Consider the following 20329-nt stretch of genomic DNA (forward strand, 5'->3'; position numbering starts at 1 on the left):
CTCCAGAACACACACTTAGGGTACATTATGTTTGGTTCTTTACCTCCTTACGCACTTCACAAAGGAATTTATCGCTCACAGTTGTCTCCTACACACTCAAATGTCTCTTTATTTGTCCAGTCCACATCTGAGGAAGATAAGCTCGATAATATAATTCGACAATTCTTCGAAGTCGAAGAAGTGACCCCCTCTGTTAAAATCTCCTCCTCTGAGGATCTGGCTGAACAAATATTCACTGAAACAACTCAAATTCTACCTTCTGGTCGGTTTCAGGTAAGGCTTCCTCTCATTTCTGAAACAGCACATAAAATGCTGGGCAATTCTTACAATATGGCTAGGAAAAGGTTTATTAGTTTAGAAAATAAACTCTTAAAACACGAAAATGTATACTCTCAATATAAAGCATTCATCAATGAATATGTTTCTCTTGGACATGCCAAAAAGGTTCCTCTTTCTCTCACAAATGTGCACTTAGAAAATAAATACTTTTTACCTCATCACTCTGTCATAAAAGAAGAATCATTAACTACCAAATTACGGGTGGTTTTTGATGGCTCCATGAAAAGTTCCAGTGGCTATTCTCTTAATGACATCCTGTTGAAAGGAAAAACTCTTCAGCCTGAACTTTTCGACATTCTCCTTCGGTTTAGATTGTATACCTATGTCTTCACTTCCGACATACAAAAAATGTACAGGCAGGTACAAATTCATCCTGATCACACATTCCTCCAGAATATCCTCTGGCGGGATTCTCCAGAACAGGACATCGAATGTCTTGAGCTTCAAACCGTAACTTATGGAACAAAAAGCGCAAGCTTTCAAAGTACTCGTTGTTTGATGGAATTAGCTAAAACTCATCAAAACAACTCCCCATTGGCTTCCGATGCTCTCTTAACAGGCTGCTATGTAGATGACATTCTATATGGGGCCAATGACACGCAAACTCTTCTCAAGGCCCATAATGAGATAACTGACCTACTCAACAAGGCATGCATTTCTCTTCATAAATGGTGCTCTAATTCAAAAATGTTTTTAGAAAATGTTTCTACTCTCTCTACAAACTCTGCCTATGTTATTTCACCAGAGAATGCTTCTAATAAGGTTTTAGGTCTCTGTTGGAACCCCAGTACTGATACATTTTCAATTTCTGTACCTCAATTATCAATAAAGGATAATTACACAAAAAGGGAAGTACTCTCTATTATCGCTCAAATTTTTGATCCACAAGGGCTCATTAATCCCGTAACTGTTCTTGCTAAAATTATTATGCAAAAAATTTGGATTTCTAAAATTAATTGGAATGACTCCGTGGATTCAAATATTTTAAATGAATGGTTGAAGTTTATAACTGATCTCGCTGCTCTCAAAGACATAAGCATACCCAGATGTCTTTTCTCATGTCATGAAATTTCTTCTATTGAAATTCACTCTTTTTCTGACGCAAGTTTGAAAGCATATGCTGCTTGTTGTTATATACGGGTTATCTACAAATCAAAAAATGTCTCGTGCTCTCTCATTGCTTCGAAAAGTCGTATTGCTCCTTTAAAGACCATAACGCTTCCAAGGCTGGAACTTATGGGTGCTTTATTGGCTAGCAAGCTCACCACAAAGGTGGTTGATATCATAAAGGATAAATTGCCCTCTATTACCTCTATAAACATGTGGAGCGATTCTGAGATAGTTTTGGCGTGGCTCAGATCACATCACTCCAGATGGAATCAATTTGTCGCCAACAGGGTAGCTCAAATTCAAGAAAATTCTTCTCACTCTCATTGGAGACACGTAAAGTCTAAAGACAACCCTGCTGACATCCTCTCCAGAGGAATGATGCCCTCTAACATACTCAACTCCACTCTTTGGTTTCACGGTCCTCAGTTTTTGCAAACATTTGACCTAAATTTGTCTGAATATAGTCCGAAGTTTAATTCTAATAAATTACCTGAAGAAAGAAAAGTTGTTCTTCACACTCGAAGTGCTCAATTTGATTTCTTTGTCATGCTTTCTGAAAGGTTCTCCAGTTTCACGAAATATGTAAGGACTATAGCTTATGTACTCAGATTTGGTAATAACGCAAAGTCTGGCACTCAAAAATTATCCGGTGCACTTGAAGTATCTGAACTTCAAAATGCCGAAATGAAAATTATAAAATTATTGCAAAACTCAAGTTTCTCCTCAGAAATTGCTGATCTCAAAGGCAATAAGATTATTTCTAATAAGTCTCTCTTACAATTTGCTCCTTTTCTTGACAAAAATGAAATGCTCCGTGTAGGTGGACGTCTTAGGTATTCCGAAGTTACCTTTGATCAAAAATATCCTCTCCTCCTCCCCTCGAAAAATCATGTTGTTCGTCTGATTCTCAAAAAAGAACATCTTAGGCTCCATCATGCAGGTCCTCAGAATACTCTCTCTCAAGTTCGCCTCAGATATTGGCCCTTGAATGGTCTACGTGAGATTAAGAGGATAGTCCACGAATGTCATGTTTGTTTCAAGTTTAATGCCAAACCCTTAGCTCAAATCATGTCTGATTTACCTAAGGAACGCTTATGCTCTGCTCAAGTTTTTGCTCATGTAGGTTTGGATTTTGGTGGTCCCTTTCTAATAAAGGCCTCTAAACTTCGTAAAGTCCCTTGATAAAGTCATACATAGCTCTATTTGTCTGTATGTCCACACGTGCGGTTCATATAGAATTAGTCAGTGGGCTCACAACAGAAGCGTTTCTTCTTACTCTTAAGCGCTTTATCAGTCGAAGAGGTCTCCCTCAGACTATATTCTCTGATAATGCGACAAACTTTCTTGGGGCTAAAAACCAGTTATTCGAACTCTATAATTTCTTGAAAAATAAGGAAACTAACTCTTCTATTCAGGCATTTTTAGCCTCCTCTCAAATTCGGTGGAAAACAATACCACCTCGATCTCCTCATCATGGAGGACTCTGGGAGAGCGCTATAAAGAGCGCTAAACATCATATCTATAGATTGTTGGGCAATCTCAAAATTACATTCGAGGAATTCAGTACCGTACTTACCCAAATTGAAGCCGTACTTAATTCTCGGCCCATTTGTGCCCTCTCTAATGATCCCTCCGATTTCACATATCTTACCCCTGGTCACTTCCTAATTGGAAGGTCTCTCACCTCGCTACCCGACCAGGAGTATACATCTATCCCGGAAAATAGACTTAGCATCTGGCAAAATCTCTCTAAGCTCCAGCAACTTTTTTGGAAAAAGTGGTCGACTGATTATCTGAATCGACTTCAAAATCGTCCAAAATGGTTTCTCCCATTCAAAAATTTAGAACCCAATGACCTTGTGTTAGTTAAAGAAGATAATCTCCCTCCTCTCTACTGGTCATTGGCACGAGTGATGGATGTCTTTCCGGGTAAAGATGGCCGAGTGAGAATTGCATCTGTTAAAACTAAGGATGGGATTTTCAAACGCACGATAACAAAATTGTGTCCCCTTCCTAGTGAAGGATTATGTTAATGTTATTAGGTTTAGTACTTTTACTCATATGTTGTTTGTATACTATTACTCATATTGTTTTTTTTTTATGTACTCTTTTCTTTTTAATGCTTTTTATAATGTTAAAGCTAGTGCTTCAACTGGGGGCAGTATGTTGTAAAAACAACCTGTATATTGTAATCGTCAGCTATCGTGTTAACGTGTGTGCGACTGACTCCCTATATCAGGGACCCGCTCCTCCCCCGCTTTATATAACTTAGGACTAGGACAGACAGTGCCAATTTGCCTCTCGGCAAGAAAAGGCCGTGTGTGTGTGATCTCGAAAATGTGCATGGTGCGTAAGCGATAAATGCGCTTGTAAACCCGGTGTTTTGTGTTAAAACGTATATAGTTGGTCTCTCTCAATTTTATCATTTCATGTATATCTGTTACTGCCTCCCCGCACTCACTGTAAAGCTAATATTTGTATAACTCTTTATGTAACTGTCAGAATTGCGATAATTGTCAATGTTTGAACCAGCCCTTAAGTCTATTGTGTAAATAAATCGAAGGAAAATACATTTTAATTGTTTTATTGCTTCAGTGGTCCTTGATAAATATTTTGAAGCAATTAGGTGTTCAAATACGCCTCTCTTAAATGTGGATAGTTTGGCAACAAGGTTTACCCTTTCCACCAAAATTTAAAACATTTAAACCTAAACATACGATCGAAAGAAATGGTTCCAAACCCGAACTACTTGTACGGTAGTGAAAGAGTGAAAGACTGACTGAAAACCAAAGAAAACGCGCGGCCGGCGCCGAGCTTGTGTGATGATAAGACGAGACATCTGGCAACCAGTTATGTTAGGGTTGGATTTCGATTTCGGTCCTACAAATAGTTCTTTCGCGAACTAGTTCACTGAACTAGTTCATTTTTGTGAAATAGTTCTCTTGAACTAGTTCGTCTAAAAGAACTAATAAGCACACCTCTACTGGGTTTACTTCTTTGATTACGTACAAAAAGTTATAGATTAAAAATAATTAAAAATATCAAATCTTGTATTAAAAATCTGGGGAGATCGAACACCTCAATAAATAATAAAATAAAATGTAGAATGGATTCTTCTTCTTTGTTCATTTGCATAATTAGGGTGTGCTAAGTTATATACCTCTCTTATACTCTTGCACAAATGTAATTAATTGTGATGCGTCCATAATGCAAAAACAGGTGTTGACAAGATAATCGTCAAATGCAAATAGCTGTAGATTAGCTCCCACTGGACCTTGGGATCATGCGAAATTGCGAACAGCGAGCAGAGTGCGTTTACTGATCGACACTGATCGGAATTCCGTATGACATCATCGGCACACATCGCAAAAGTTGCCTCTAGAAGCAACGGTTCGGCATTGCCGATGAAGCCGTCCGTACGATGCGGATCAGTGGACTCAGTTACATAAGTTTTTATACAAGGCACACTAAAATCCGATGCGTACGATGCGTCCGATGCGGACCTGTGGACGCTTACCTTAAAGGTGAAGAGTGTAACTTTCGTATGCACTTTTTGTATTTTGCCGCAAGTGAAGTCAGTTTTTATAAAGGTGTTAAATAGATAAACATCGCGTGATGTTTGTCATTTTTTACGATTCTCATGAGGATAATAAAATGTATGACTTTAGTTATAAAACGCAGACATTACAAACGATCGTACGTCACGGGAAATAACTCCAAGAAGACGGTATTGGATGGAGTTTGTAGTTGAAGTTGTGTAATTGAAAAGAAAACGTTTTAAACGTTTTAGATCGTTTGTAACGTGAAAGTTTAAATTCAGCGTTTTTAAGGCCTATTTCAAATGCCTCACATTTATTGCAAAAACTTAAAACCGAAATTTTATGCTATAAGTTTTGAAGATTAGGCTCTACGTATGGAAACTCAATAACGACTGGTTAATGAAAGTGATAAATTGTATTGATCTCATGAGAATCATAAAAAATGGCAAAAATCGCGCAACCTTTATTTACGACCTTTATTAACACCTTTTTAAAACCGACTTCATTTGCGGCAAAAAAAAACAAAAAAAAACCTTGTATACGAAAACTACTCTTCACCTTTAAAACGCATTTTGATTTTTGTGAATAGGATACTCTGATCAAAAGATATTAAATTTTTACCGTCGAGTTGATATAAATTTTATTTACAATTGATTTCGCGCGAGTAACTGACATTCAAAATCGCCGGTCGCTCCAAGCATTGTTTCTGAGAGAACGGTCCCTTCTACATAAAAAGCAATAACAAACATTTTTATTCAAAATTATCTAAGATATATTTTTTATTTGAAACATTTTTTTCTACGTCGCAGCGTACATATTCTTGGTAAATCGATTTTTTCCGTTTTTCCACCCCTACGAGGGAGGAGTTTATGGGGAAACCGGAGGTGGGAGTGGTAAATTTTTTTCCATATATTTTGGAATCCCAAAATGGACATCCTCAGCATAATTCAGCTTGTTCGTATGATTTTTAGAGGTTCAGTGGCATTTTCGTCTCTGACGACTGGAGTACTATGAGATCACGACTAGAAATAAAGGATAAATAATTTGGAAACAAAAAACACAATTCAAATAATTTTTAAGGGCTATTTTAGTCCACAATAAATTAATATTATTATTAATAGGAATCCTTAAACTCAATTTACGTCAAAACTTTAACCAAACAGTTGATAAATATGAAAAATATTAGGAATATTTATATAAACCCTATTAATTATTAATGTAGATGCCTAATCACTAATTATATTCAACAAACAGTATATAACCGAATTGGCTTCAAAATTACCATTACTACTTCAAAATTATCAAAATGAAGCCATTGGTTTACTTATTTGGCCTTTTCCTATTTCTTGGTAAGAAATTTATTAGTCTTTCAACTACTATTTACTAATATTAAATATCATTTCCTGTCCCTCTATTAGAATTATTCAGTTCTAAAGTCTGTTAAAGAGTAGCAGAGTAATACATTAATCTTTAATAGGCGTACCAAAATATTTTAGGTAAAATTATCATGATCATCAGTCCGTTTGAAGTCCACTTGATGATATAGGCCCCGCCATTTGTATCCAGAGTGCAGTATGGATCCAATTTTTCGTCATCTTTGCAGATTTTCTTACTGTCGTGTAGGTGGTCTTCTTCTGTTTCGTTTATCTATTATTGGTGTCCATTCGATTAACTTGCGTGTCCATCTTCCCTACTTCATCCTTGTTAAGTGGCTAGCCCTTTTCCATTTCATGATGTAAGCTCTTTCCACAACATCTGTAACTCTGGTTATGTGTAATAGGTCTTCGTTTCTGATCTTGTCTTTTATTGTTTACTCCTATCATTCATCTTTCTTTGTGCTATTCTTAGATTTGAGGCAATGTTTTTTTTTGTTAGTTACAGTGTTTCCACACCGTAGATTACTGACAGAACACATTGATCGAAGACTTTCTTTAAATACATCTTCTTCTTCTTAAAGTGCCTATCCGTTCCGGACGTTGGCGATTTAAATACATAGTCTTTAAATATGTTTTGAAGAGCTCCATATGCTGCCCATCCATGTGCTATTCTTCTTGATATCTCACCTAATTTTCTACAGGCGGTTTCCAATTCTTCTTACATGGTGTTGATTTCGCCTAGGTCAGCTCCTATCAAAACTATGTTATCAGCATAGCTTAGTGCAGTCTTCTCCCGCCATTTAAAAGCACGTTCTATGGCAGTTAAAAAGCTTTGGCGATAGTGCGTCGCCCTATCTAACACCTTTTTGAATTTTTATCTCGTTAATGCTTTAGTGTAACTTTATTATGTTTGTCGCAATTTCCATAAATATTATGTACTAATCTGAAATAGCGGCTTAGCAATGCAACTTTCACTTAATGCTTCAATTACACTATCTAAGTTTTACCGAGTCAAACGCTTTGTGCAAATCTATAAATACTAATACCAGAGATCGGTTACATTTTACGGATTTTTCAAAGAGTTGTTTTAACGCTTGCATGTGGTCGCTGGTGCCAAACTTTAATCGAATTCCTGCCTGTTCTCTGGTTTAGTACAGGTCTAGTTTTTGACTCAATCTTGTTCTTATGAATAGCACACCACTAAATTTAGATAGGTACTAAATTTAAAAGGTGAAATTTTTGGTGGTTATAAAAATAAATAAAAACTAAAACCTATTATATGGCTGAAATTCTAATCAAGTATTACTTTTGTCAAGATGACCTGTATAAAAAAATGGTATTAAAATAAAATAATTTATAATGGATGTTCAGATTTCTATGTCACTTAGTGTACCTGTGCAGTATTTGTTTTTTTTTCTTTTCTTTAATTCACTTTATATATATATATATATATATATATATATATATATATATATATATATATACACACACACACATATATATATATATATATATATATATATATATATATATATATATATAATATATATATATATATATATATATACACTCGCGATCATAAAATCCGGGTCGTCTTGAAAATTTCAAGTTTCTTAAATATTTTTGCCTCTGTTGCAGTAATAACCTTTTTTTTGGCTAATGTATTTTTTATTTGTCATCAATGTTTGTTTTGAAAGAAAAAAAATGGTTTATTATTGTTTTTATTGAAAAAACAGAAAACAAATCAAATTGTTGATAAAACAGACATACGAAAAAAAAATGGAAAATACAGAACGTGATAAAAAATCAGTGAAATTTCAATGACCAATATCGTGTATTGCCTCCCCTTGCTCTAATAACCTCTTGCAGACGACGGGGCATACTCTCAATTTTTCTCCGGATTACATGTTGTGGTATGTTATTCCACTCTCTCACTAACAAATCCTTAAGCTCCTGTGCGTTATTAGGAGGAGGTGTATGGGTTTGAATACGTTTTTTCAAATCGTTCCAGAGATGTTCAATGGGATTCAGGTCCGGAGACCTAGCTGGCCAGGGTACCCTCGTAATTTCAACTTCGTCCAAGTATTACATACTGATTCTGGCAACTTGCGGTCGCACGTTGTCCTGCATAAAACCGGCGTTTTCTCCAAGCCCTGTCATGTTGGGCATGACATGTTCTTCCGGAATCTCCGCAATGTACCTTCGTGCAGTTAGGGACCCATTTTCGATGAAGGGTAATTCTGTGTGGAAGTCGGAAGTTATACCTCCCCAAGCCATGACCGAGTCTTTACCAAATGGCATTCTTGGAGCAATGCAAGCTTGTGAAAATCGTTCACCGGTTCTCCTCCAAACTCTTACACGTCCATTGGATCCAGTTAAGCAGAAACCGGATTTATCTGAGAATAACACTTTGCTACAATCGTTAATTCCCCAATGCGCGTATTGTCGAGCAAAAGCTAGTCGTGCAACTCGAGGCACCCGGCGAAGTGGCGGTCCTCTAGCCATTACCCGAGAAGATAGTCAAGAAGAACGAAGTCTTCTTCTGACTTTTGCAACACTAAAATTGCGATTTCGTACTTCCTCTAGACGATTTTGATGCATAACCTCAGTGGAGGTCCGGTTTCGTAAAGCCTGAAACACAAGGAAACGGTCATCTAGTACCTTGGTCGTTCTTCTTCGTCCAGAGCCAGGTCGCCTGGTTAGCAAACTTGTCTCCTGAAAGCGTTGAAGCACTCGTTGAACCGTAGAAAGGCTTACGCCAACAGTTCTTGCGACTTGCCGTTGAGTGTGACCGTCTTCCACAAGTGCAACAATTTGTGCCGTTTCAACAACAGTCAAAGGCATTTTTGTCAAAAAATAAACACTAATAATGGCACTAATAAACACTAATGGTGGCAATAATAAACGTTTGTCCATTGCATTTGAACAGAAAGTCGAAGTACAAACGAGACATTTAAAACAAGCGGAGTTACAGGTAGCGTTTATTTTGGGAAGTGTGCACTTTACCGCGAAATCGGCACTATTGGAATTCTTTGTTACAAAGGAAATCGCAACAATTCTCAGAAACATGGATTAGTTTGTATTTGTGTTATTATTATTTACGATAAAGCTCGTTAAAAATAAAATATCGGTGATTTTCAAGGTGACCCGGATTTTATGATCGCGAGTGTATATATATATATATATATATATATATATATATATATATATATATATATATATATATATATATATGTGTGTGTGTGTGTGTGTGTGTGTGCGTGTCTGTGTGTAACATAACGCTTCGTATCATATTAGTTTTTTAATCTATAAACCGTCAATCAGGCCTTGAAATGAGGTTCCACTACCTTGAAATAGAAAAAATAATCTCTGATTTATGTCTACCGTTTTCTCCCTCTTCTTTTTTTTGCACAGTACTTTTAGTCTTAGTTGAAAAATTTTATGGAAAATTACGAAACATACCATGGGACGCTAAAATAACAAACAAATATACTCGAACAGGATGGAAAAGGAAAGTGTAAAACTCTCTTAAAAATCTTTAAGTAGGTCGAGATAAGAACTGATTTCTTTAAAATATATTTTACATAATATATGGAAAAGCACATGATTCGAGGTAGTATTTGAATACATTTTAAATTTATCCTATTATTATTGTTAGTGCTATCATATTTCATAAATATTTATCTTGAGGAACCTGATTAACTAATGAAAATACCGTATTTTTTAGTTAATTAGTTCATTTAAATACTAAATATGAATAAAAAAGGAATCATGTTCTTTTTTTGGAAGACCTTGAAATCATCAAAAAAAAAAAACAAAAAAGTCCAAATTGTGTTAATCGCCATGTCTCACTCAATCAAGACTTCCTCCCACTCCATCGCCAATTATTCTCATAACCCACATCCTTAATTTACTTCTACAATAAAATTTACATTTATCATTATTCGTTCGTCAATTATTCATCTTCCTTAGTTCACTCCAAAACCTCTTCTCAATAGATCAAAATCTCTATCTTTACCCACTCCTTTCTATTTAACCTACATTTCAGGTCTGATCCCTATATTTAATGTTCTCCTTGCTTCTTTTCGACACAATTAATCTTTTCAAAACTTCCTCTCCTCACAATTTTTTAAAAACATCACATTTTTCATTTTATTTTTAATTTTCAATTTTCTTTTTACTTAAATTTATCAGAATCATTGCAACCATTCTACTTTTGCAGCTCTTACACGTAAGGTCTATATACACCAATAGTCTATCAACTTTTTCCACCCACCTCAAGCTCGTGAACTTATAACTTATCCTTTTTACATTTCTTATGTACCTAGTGTTGCTTTATAACAGATATGGCCTTTTCTCCTTAAGTTATAAGTCGAGTCCACCTATCACAAAAACCACCCATATATCTGTTTAAACAAGATCATCATCTTTTCATTCTTTCCATCCCTCATATTACTTTACTTATCCATATAGCTCCCTCAGGATTTGGTTTTCGGATCTCTGGAGACCCCAGCTTCCTGTAGAGTCTTTCCTCTTCTCAACAACTTTTCAAAATTACTCATTCTCCCTTTTTTACTTAAATTTAACAGAGCCACCTACAAACATTCTACTTTTGCAGTTCTTACATATCTTGTCAATATACAACAACAGTTTATTAACTCTATCTATCCACTTTAAACTCATGAACTTATAACTTATCCTTTTATACTTCTCATGTACCTAGTGTTGCTTTATAACCGATAGGGCCTCTTCTTCTTAAGTTATAAGCCGAGTAACGTCGGATCAACTTATTATAAAACTACGTTTCAACCATCAATTTCTAATCGTCTCATATAGTTGTTAACATAAAACAGCTAACCAACTGTATCCAATAACACATAACCAGTTATTTATGTTCATGAACTTGTAACTTGAGAATTCTTTTATATTTACCAGATCGCTCCATTAACCTTTGAGTGACTTTGAGTTTCGCCTTTATCTATTTCTTTAGTGTCCTAAGTTTAGCTGCCGTATGTCATGATTGGTAGTATACACTGATCGAATGATTTTTTCTCCAGGTGATCAAAAGATGCCCAAGTCAGTTCCATTCTTCTGTTGATTTCTGGGAGCAAGGAGCCAGATTTATGTATTAATTGTCCCCTCGTCTACTGTCTCAAGTGCAGAGTTGTTTATTATTGCATCTTGGACATCCACTATTTCATTTTTAAGCCAACTTCATTCTTCTTCTTGTAGTTCCTTCTCCTATCGAAGATTGGCTATCATCACAGCTATCCGTACCTTATTGGCAGCTGCTCTGAAAAGATCTACTGAGCTGCAACTATACCACTCTCTTAGGTTTCTTAGCCAGGAAATTCTTCGTCTTCCTATGGATCTTCTACCCTTGATTTTACCTTGCATTATGAGCCTTAATATCTCATATTTTGCCCCTCTGGTAATGTGGCCTAAATATTCCAGCTTTCTTGTTTTAATGTGCTTTATATCCTCGCAATCCCAAAGTCGAGAACACGTAGCATCTTAAGGTTCTTATCCCCAGTTCCAAAGGAAGGTCTCGATTAACAAACATTGTTTTCATTTTTATAAATGCTTGTCTTGCAATTTCAATGCGTGTCCTTATTTCTTTACCTTGGTCATTGTTTTCATTTACTCAGGTTCCAGATATTTGTAGTTATTCACTCTTTCTACTTGTTTTCCCTCAATATCTAGCCTCCTACTGTATGTGCTTAGAAATAATCATGCTCTTGGTGTCGTCTGCGATCTTATGTTGTTCAAGATTTTTCCGTTTATTGATATACCCTGTTGTTCCTCTAATATTGCTTCCTTAAAAATAGCTTCGCTGTACAGATTGAATGACAATGGGGACAGCACGCAACCCTGTCTAACACCTCTTTTGATTTCTATAGTTTCTGTATCCGCATTTTCGATTCTAACCTTTGCTTTTTGATTCTATTACAGATTGACAATAACCCGTATATCTCGACTATCCACATTCTTTTCTTTAACAGTTTTACGAGTTTCTGATGTCGTACTCTATCAAAAGCCTTTTGATAATCTATAAAACAGACATAGAGATCCTGGTTCATATCTAGTCGTCTTTGCACGAGAACGTTAAAAGCGAACAGAGCCTCTCGTTCCTAGTCCTCCTCTGAATCCAAACTGGGTGGTATCTATATATTCTTCTATTTTTTTGTATAGTCTTCCATGTATTATTTTGAGAAATATCTTAAGTGTGTGGCTTATTAAGGAAATTGTTCTGTACTGGGAGCATTCTGTCGCATGTACTGACTTTGGTAGTGTTACAAACTTGGACAGCAACCAAACTTCTTTCTTCGTCAATGCATTTAATTAGGCTCAGTGGGTATCAGATCTGGACCTACTGATTTTGCGGTCTTTGCATTTCTAATTGCTTGTTCAAATTGGCACATTATTATTTTCGGTTTCCAACTTCATTGCTAGCTGCATTTAGTTCCCTATAAGTTAATAAACAATCAGAACGATGTCGTCTGCAAATCTTATGTAGATGGCTAAAGTATCTCCATCAATGGATAGGCCTTTGTTCTGCCAGTTTATTTGGCTGAATTTATTTTCTAGAGTTACAGTGGCGAGCTTTCGTGAGATTGCGTCTTCTTGTCGGACCGCCTCTGGTAGTGTCTGTCAATGCATTGGTTGGTCAAAGCTTCTATTATTTCCTTGGAGGATATGTAGAATCGAAAGCCGTCTCAAAATCTATGAAGGTAATGCTAGCGGAATTTCATATTCTTTAGCTCTACTCATTAATTCTCGTTGCCATCTATTCCAGCTGCTTTACCGCTTTTCAGTTTTGTAATTATCGATGCTACTTCTCCGGAAGGACTTCTAGTATATCTTCTTGGTTGCTGATTGCTTCTTCAAGTGTTTTAGGGGCTTTGTATAGTTCGCTGTAGGAATTTAGTCACGAGTTATATTATTTTATTTGTCTGTACTCTGGTGTTTTCGTTTGTTAAAGCAACGATTTGCTTCTTCCCAATGACTAAAGCTTTTCTTGTTTTCTTATATTTTTTTTCTGTGTTCTATTGCATTTTCTACCAGTCTTTCATTGTATTTTCTTACGTCTTCCTTAATATTTTTCCTTATTATCTTACAAAGTTCCGTGTATTGTATTCTATGTATCTTGCTACTTACTTTTGTATGATTTTGTATGCTGTATGAAACAGCGTAATTCTCCGGTAGTTTACACATTCCACTGATTTCCTTTTTTATGTAATGGTACAATTATGGCAGTATCTATTCACTGCGGAGCTGCTTGTTCACTCAAACATTAATTGATACCTCATCTATTGAATTCAGTAGTGAGTCTCCCCTTCCTTAATCAGCTCAGATGCTATTTGGTCTGATCCCGGTGCCTGGTGATAATAATAATACCGATTTTGATGAGAATGGAGCGGTGTTGGTTAAGGGAAAAATCGGTCATGACCTTTCTTAATGTTGGTAGAGGTTGGTCTTTGTCGTCGGTGGTAAGAAAACAAAGATCAGGGTTATACTCCTCTTCAAGCTACAGATCTAAAATGCCTCTATCCTTGGCGTCCACTTGGCTGACCACTCCAAAACGGACAAATCATTTTTGTCATTTTCAGAGTACTTCCATATCTCATGGTGACTGTTAAAATCCCCTACATATACGCTGGGTGTTCTAGGCCGATTTTCTCAGTTTACCTCGTGGATGTTGTTCTTGATAGAAGTGAACTTGCTACACCTTATGTTCTATCGTAGGTAGCACAAAGTAGATCATAGCCTGGGATTTTTTCCTCTTGAACTCAATTGAACTTCGTTTTCCGTATGCGTTTCTTGTATTGCTATCAGGTCGGTATTGTTTTCTTTTAAAAATTTGTGCAAAATTTGGCATTTTGCTTTACTTATGCCTTCTTTATTAACTTGGCAAACTCCTACAGTGGGTCGAGTTCCTTTGTCAATTGGTCTTTAAAAGGTCCATTTGTTGCAGGGTCATCTTAATAACTTTGTATGACTACAACTCATCTCAGGGATGGTGAGTTGTAGTCCGCAAGAGATGAGATTTTTTTTATTAAAAAAAGAATTTTTTTAAAAATTCTCTCGTTTGTCCAGAAATAAAGCCGACTTTACTTAGTAACAGGGCAATTACTTAACACATACACAATGCACAATAAGCAAATTGGCTGCAGTACGATAAACAAAAAACCAGTCAAGTATTCTGTTTCTTCTTTGTTTTTCTTCCATGCCTAGGACTTCTTAAAATTACTACTTAAAATTGTGGTTATTTCGCATTAAAATAGTAGATAACTCAATAGTTCAACTCAAAAACTGATTCATTAATTCAGTATTTTTAAAAATACCCTAATACTAATAATGGAGGGCCATTGATAGCAGTAACTATTGAAGATAGGTAGATAACAATACAATAATGTTTAGCAATATAAAATTGAAACAAATACACAAAAATGTTTTATGGTAATAGTAATTATATTTTTTTTTCAAGCAAAATTGTTTTGTATTTAAATTTATTAATAAAAATTTTTCATTATAATGCGTGATTTTTTGTAATGCGTGATTTTTTGTCATTGCAGTTTTCTTCATTTATATCTGAACAGATATACAATGAATAATCTTATCATTTCATAATTCTCTACATTTTCAGCTATTCTGAAAATTCGGCAACGCTGTGCAAAAACGTCAACGTAAGTAAAATTGAATGACGTGCAACGCACTTATAAAGACACGACCATTAATTAAGATTCTACGTATTTCGTTTTTTGCTGGGGTAGTGTTGATTCATGAGGCAGCTTTTTATTAAATATATTCCATGAAGCGTTGAATATATTTTTTCTTCTTCAAGTGCCATCTTCGTTCCGAAGGTTGGCGATCATCAGGGCTATACGTATTTTCGAAACTGCTGACCGAAACAATTCGTTGCTGCTACAGCTATACCTACAGCTATATATTTTTTACTAAATTTTAAGTGGATTCTTTATATAATTCATCCTTACTGACATTTTGCAAGCTCTTAAGAGGTTCAAATAGGTTTTATAATACATTTGTACAAGTTTTAAAATAGGCTGTAAAATAGATTTTATAGGTCCCTGTTGATGGTAATTTTGGATATTAGCTCCACTAACCCACAAAACTGTCCTATTTTAATATTTTGTGATATTTACGGAGTTCATTTTGCTTACTTTCGCTTCTATTTCTTGAGTCAGCTTTTTAATTAAGGTAATTCTGTATAAATGTACTGATGTGATCTTTAATACGGCAATTAAAAAGTTTATGGCGGATAATGTTGCAGTTTTCGATGCGTTATAAAATACTAGAATTAATCATTAGAAATGAGCATGTTGTGATGAAAGTCTGCTGATGTTTAACTTCAAAATAGATATTTACGACACAGTATTTCAGCTATTATGTTTATTAAATTCGAAATAAAAAGTCATTTCCTACATTTTTTGAAAAAATCGAACTGATAAATTTTGTAAATTTACTTTGAATTTACTTTACGTTTGTCAAAAGTCGTTTAGGAAAAAGTTTATGATTTATTTTAGGTTATTTACACTACAGCGAAAGTAACCCACTAATAAGGTTCGATAAGAATCAAAAGATGGACAGGAGCCAAGTTCCAAAGGAAATTTTACAGGCACACCCAATGGATCCTATTGGCTGGTTTAAAATAACGGGTTCCTTTGGTAGCTATAAACTGTGATAAAAAATTAATATCTAAGATTTTTTTGTAATATATGATTTTGAAATATTTTTGCGTTTTTTTACCTTTTTAAGGATATTAATGCAACAAGAACTAGAGCGTCTAATAGAATTAAGATATTTCTGAGAGAGAAAATATAATGCAGAATAAATACAAGCTAACAAGCTTGAAAAACTTACGAGTTTATATAAACCACGATTTGAGTAAAAAAGAAAGGAAAATGTAGAGCATAATAACACAAAGAGCAATCAAGAATGAAAAACTGGAAAATAAATAAAAATGGGAGTTAGTAACATAGCAACAGAAGGAAGGGTATGAAAATGAAATAGAGACAATGAAAAATTAGAAGAAGCAAAAAAAAAATATTAGAGCCGATAGGACTGATATGAAGGAAACGACCCAAGCAACGCAATGATCACTGGTTATAAGTTGAAAAATATAAAGAGGAAAAATAACAGAAAGGAGGTAAAAAGGGAGCTGTTAGGGAAAGTTAAAAAGAGAAAATAACTAGATGATAACGAGATGATACCAGCGACCTGGAACATTAAAGGGTTTTTTTATGAGTTAACGTTTAAAAGCTAACCAACGAGATAAAGAAATACGAAATATATGTTATGGGTTTACAAGAAACTAAACAAATGGGAAATTAAATAACGGAAGTTGAAGGCACAGCGCTATTTAAAAGTGGAGGGAAAGACAAGATGCCGAGAACAGGTTTCCCAGTTGCAAACAATTTTAAAGAGAAAGTTATGTCTTGTAGCAGAATGTGAGCAAACGAATGAAGGAAGAAAACAATATATAAGCATAATTAATTTTCACGCCCCATCCTAGCAAAAAGATGATGAAACAAAAGACAGACTACATACATCTACAGCACTACAGCATCTACATCTACCAAAACATGATATAAAAATAGTAATCGCTGATTGCAATGCAAAAGTTGGGAAACAAGCTATGTATAACGTAGTAGCTGGAATACATAGCAAGCAAGAAGTGACAAATGATAATGGCTAAAGACTAATCAGTTCTGTGATAGACAAAAATATGGTGGTGAGGAACACCCAATTAGAACGAAAAGAAATACATAAGGGAACTTGGATATCTTCTCGTGGAAGGACGGTTAACCAGGTTGATCACGTAATGATGGAAAGAAACCGAATGAAATTTATAAGAAATATAAGAAGTATGAGAGGACTCGAAATGGATTTGGACCATTTTCTGGTTAGAGCTGTATGTGGAATGGCGCAAAGATAAAACACTGAGAAAAACAAATTCAAAGAGAAATATCGATGTGATATAGAAGAGCTAAGCAAAGTGGAAATAAAAGGAAAGTATATCAATGAAATTAATGAAGGGCTATTATCTCAGAAAGACGAAGAGAAACTAGGTAAGAGCAAGTGTAGCAAACTACAAAAGAGGTGATAACTATAGCAAATGATAAAATTATTCCACAAAATATCCAAAAGAAAGCACAGAAGAATTGGGTTGATGAATAAAGATTAAGACAATTGGCACTAACATATAATAATGATTGTATGAACCAGAGTTACAAAGATCAAAGAAGAATAATGAAAAGAATATGTAGACGACAGAAAAGAGAATATAACAAAAAATTATAAAAGATATAGAACACAGATTTCCGAAAAAATAGAGTCGTTTTATCAAGAAGCTAAAAAAATTGAAAAGGGATACCAGAATTACAATTCATACATGAAAAAAGATAGAACACTCATGAGTGAAAAAGAATTAGTGATGGGTATATGGCAGACATATTTTAGTGAACTTCTGAACGAACAAAATACATGTGAATGAAAATTTTCTTAAGAGGATGATGGAATAATAATAAAACTGCCTAGTGAAGAAGAGATTAAAATTATAATCAATGAGCTCAAAAATAACAAAAGACCGGGAGAAAACTAAATAGCTGCGGAAATGCTAAAGAATGGAGGGGAAGAACTACAAAAAAGGATGTATAGCCCTATCAAGAGGATATGAGAAGAAAAAAATATGCCTAAAGATTGGACCAAAGCTTTATTATGTCCCATATACAAAAAGGGGATAGATTGGCATGTGAAAATTACAGAAGTGTTTTTCTGTTGAATAGTTGCAAGGTATTAGCCAGGATGCTATGAGAGAGACTCAACAGATTTGCTGAAGATAAACTAGGTGATTATCAGGCCGGTTTTAGTTAAAAGATCAGTGATAGATCAGGATTTTACACTAAGAGAAACCCAGACTACCTGCTATGAACATAAGGTAACCCTTCGTGCATTGTTCATAGATTTTAAACAAGCATAGGATAGGATAAGAAAGATTAAAATGTATAAAGCACTAAGCTCCTTGGGCATACCCGCAAGTTAGGTTAGTAAGAATGACTCTGAATAGCACACGAAATCATTTAGTATGGAGAGGATTATCATCTGATGAATTTGAAGTGAACAGAGGTCATACAAAAGAAGATCCGTTATTCACGGTGCTTTTTAATTTGGTATTGGAAACAATAAACAAAAATAGTCGAGTTAAAACCACCGGATCCATCTTCATCAATGTCTGTTCGTTGATAATCTTACTATTCTAACGAAAACAAGAAAAGAATTAAGAAATGTTATAAAAAGATTATATTATAAAAGGTTATTATAGAAGAGAAAGGTCAGGAAGAATGGGAACTGAATGACAGATTAACAAAGGAAAGTAAAAAGATATAAAGTCTCAGACCACTGATAAAATCCAAATACGTATCGAGAAAGATAAAGTTAAGGATACATAAAACAGTAATAAAGTATGGTAGTGAAGTATGGACAATAAAAATAAAACAAATACGGAGAAATTGGAAGGATGAGAAATGATAATGCTCAGAGCTATATATGGAGACAAAAACAAGGTGGAAGGTTGGGTTCGACGAACAGTGAGCTAGACGAACTGTATAACGAACCAAGCATCCGTCGCTGCATAAAGGCACAGAGAGTGAGATGGACGGGGACGTGATGAGAATGGAAAGGAAGAGGATACCAAAGAATATCCTAAAACGGGGCCAATCACGAAAAGAAGGAAAGGGCTGCCCAGACAAAATTGGTTAATAGTGTAATAGAAGATCTCAGAAAAGAAGGAAAAGATGGTTGGGAAGAAATAGCAACAAACAGGAATAAATGGAGGAGAATAGTAAGTCAATTTAGTAGACAAGGAACATGATGGGCAAAAAGCAACCCCACTTTATACGAGTTTTGTAATGTATAAGTATTATATTAATTGTATTTTAGTCATAGTTGAGGTCTAGTTTAGCCCTGTTGAGATTTGTAAGTAAAACTAGTGTAAAGGACCAGCAAAATTATTGTGCGTCCGTAGTAGAACACGTACATCCTAGATAACGCTTAGAACTGCTACATACTAGCAGTCAGATAGTCTAAAGATCTACTGGTTACATTCAACGTTTAAAACCAGTTCCTAGCAAAATTTTTAAAAAATGATAGTGATGAAATGATTGAGCCATTTAACCCTTTGAGGACTAGTGATTACCGCTGCTAACCACAGATTAAATTATTTTTCTTTATGTTCCTGCTGCTTTCTCACCAAATCCGTTCTGTATAATTGGTTGCCTATGTACCTAACAATTGTATTTCAGTAGCGATTTATACATATCCCGGGTCTTCTTCTTCAAGTGCCATCTCCGCGGCGGAGGTCGACAATCATCATAGCTATTCGGACTTTTGAGACGACTGCTCTGAAAAGTTCATTTGATGTACATCCGTACCACTCTCTCAGGTTGCGCAGCCATGACATTCTACGCCTCCCTATGCTTATCTTTCCTTTTATCTTTCCCTGCATAATCAGTTGGAGCAAGGTGTACTTCTCTCCACGTGTAATATGTTCGAGATATTCCAATTTTCTTGTTTTAATTATATTTAAAACTTCTATTTCTTTATTCATCCTCCTCAGAACCTCTGTGTTTGTGATGTGTTCTGTCCACGATATTTTCAGAATTCTTTATACACCCACAGCTCGAATGATTCCAGTTTTTTCATTGATATATCCCGGGTAAAAAATTATTATCGTCATATTTACAAGAATGGTACATTGACAGTGACATACTCGGTGTCTTGCTTTGTGTATTTATTTATTTCGAGTGTTTTTCTTATAAAAAAGCGTCTCAAAAATGTCAGGTGGGTAGTATATTGTTTAGAAAATGTAATAATAACATAAAAGCAATAAAAAGTGTATCTTTTACCTGCACGTTTTATTGCCGGTTTTGATTGGTAACCACTAGG

At 35.1% G+C, this 20329-nt stretch overlaps 1 protein-coding gene and 1 long non-coding RNA gene across 2 annotated transcripts in view; one reads left to right on the forward strand and one right to left on the reverse strand.

The window, feature by feature from the left end:
• The window catches only part of Top3beta (DNA topoisomerase 3-beta), a 100371-nt gene that overhangs the window by 64629 nt on the left and 15413 nt on the right, over window positions 1-20329 (reverse strand). The window lies entirely within an intron of this gene.
• Window positions 6233-16115, forward strand: LOC140439908 (uncharacterized). Its single transcript, XR_011950751.1, has 2 exons — window positions 6233-6337; window positions 15910-16115. It is a non-coding gene; the product is annotated as an uncharacterized lncRNA (long non-coding RNA).

The sequence above is a fragment of the Diabrotica undecimpunctata genome, chromosome 4 (assembly GCF_040954645.1).
Source record: "Diabrotica undecimpunctata isolate CICGRU chromosome 4, icDiaUnde3, whole genome shotgun sequence".
NCBI classification, from domain to species: domain Eukaryota; kingdom Metazoa; phylum Arthropoda; class Insecta; order Coleoptera; family Chrysomelidae; genus Diabrotica; species Diabrotica undecimpunctata.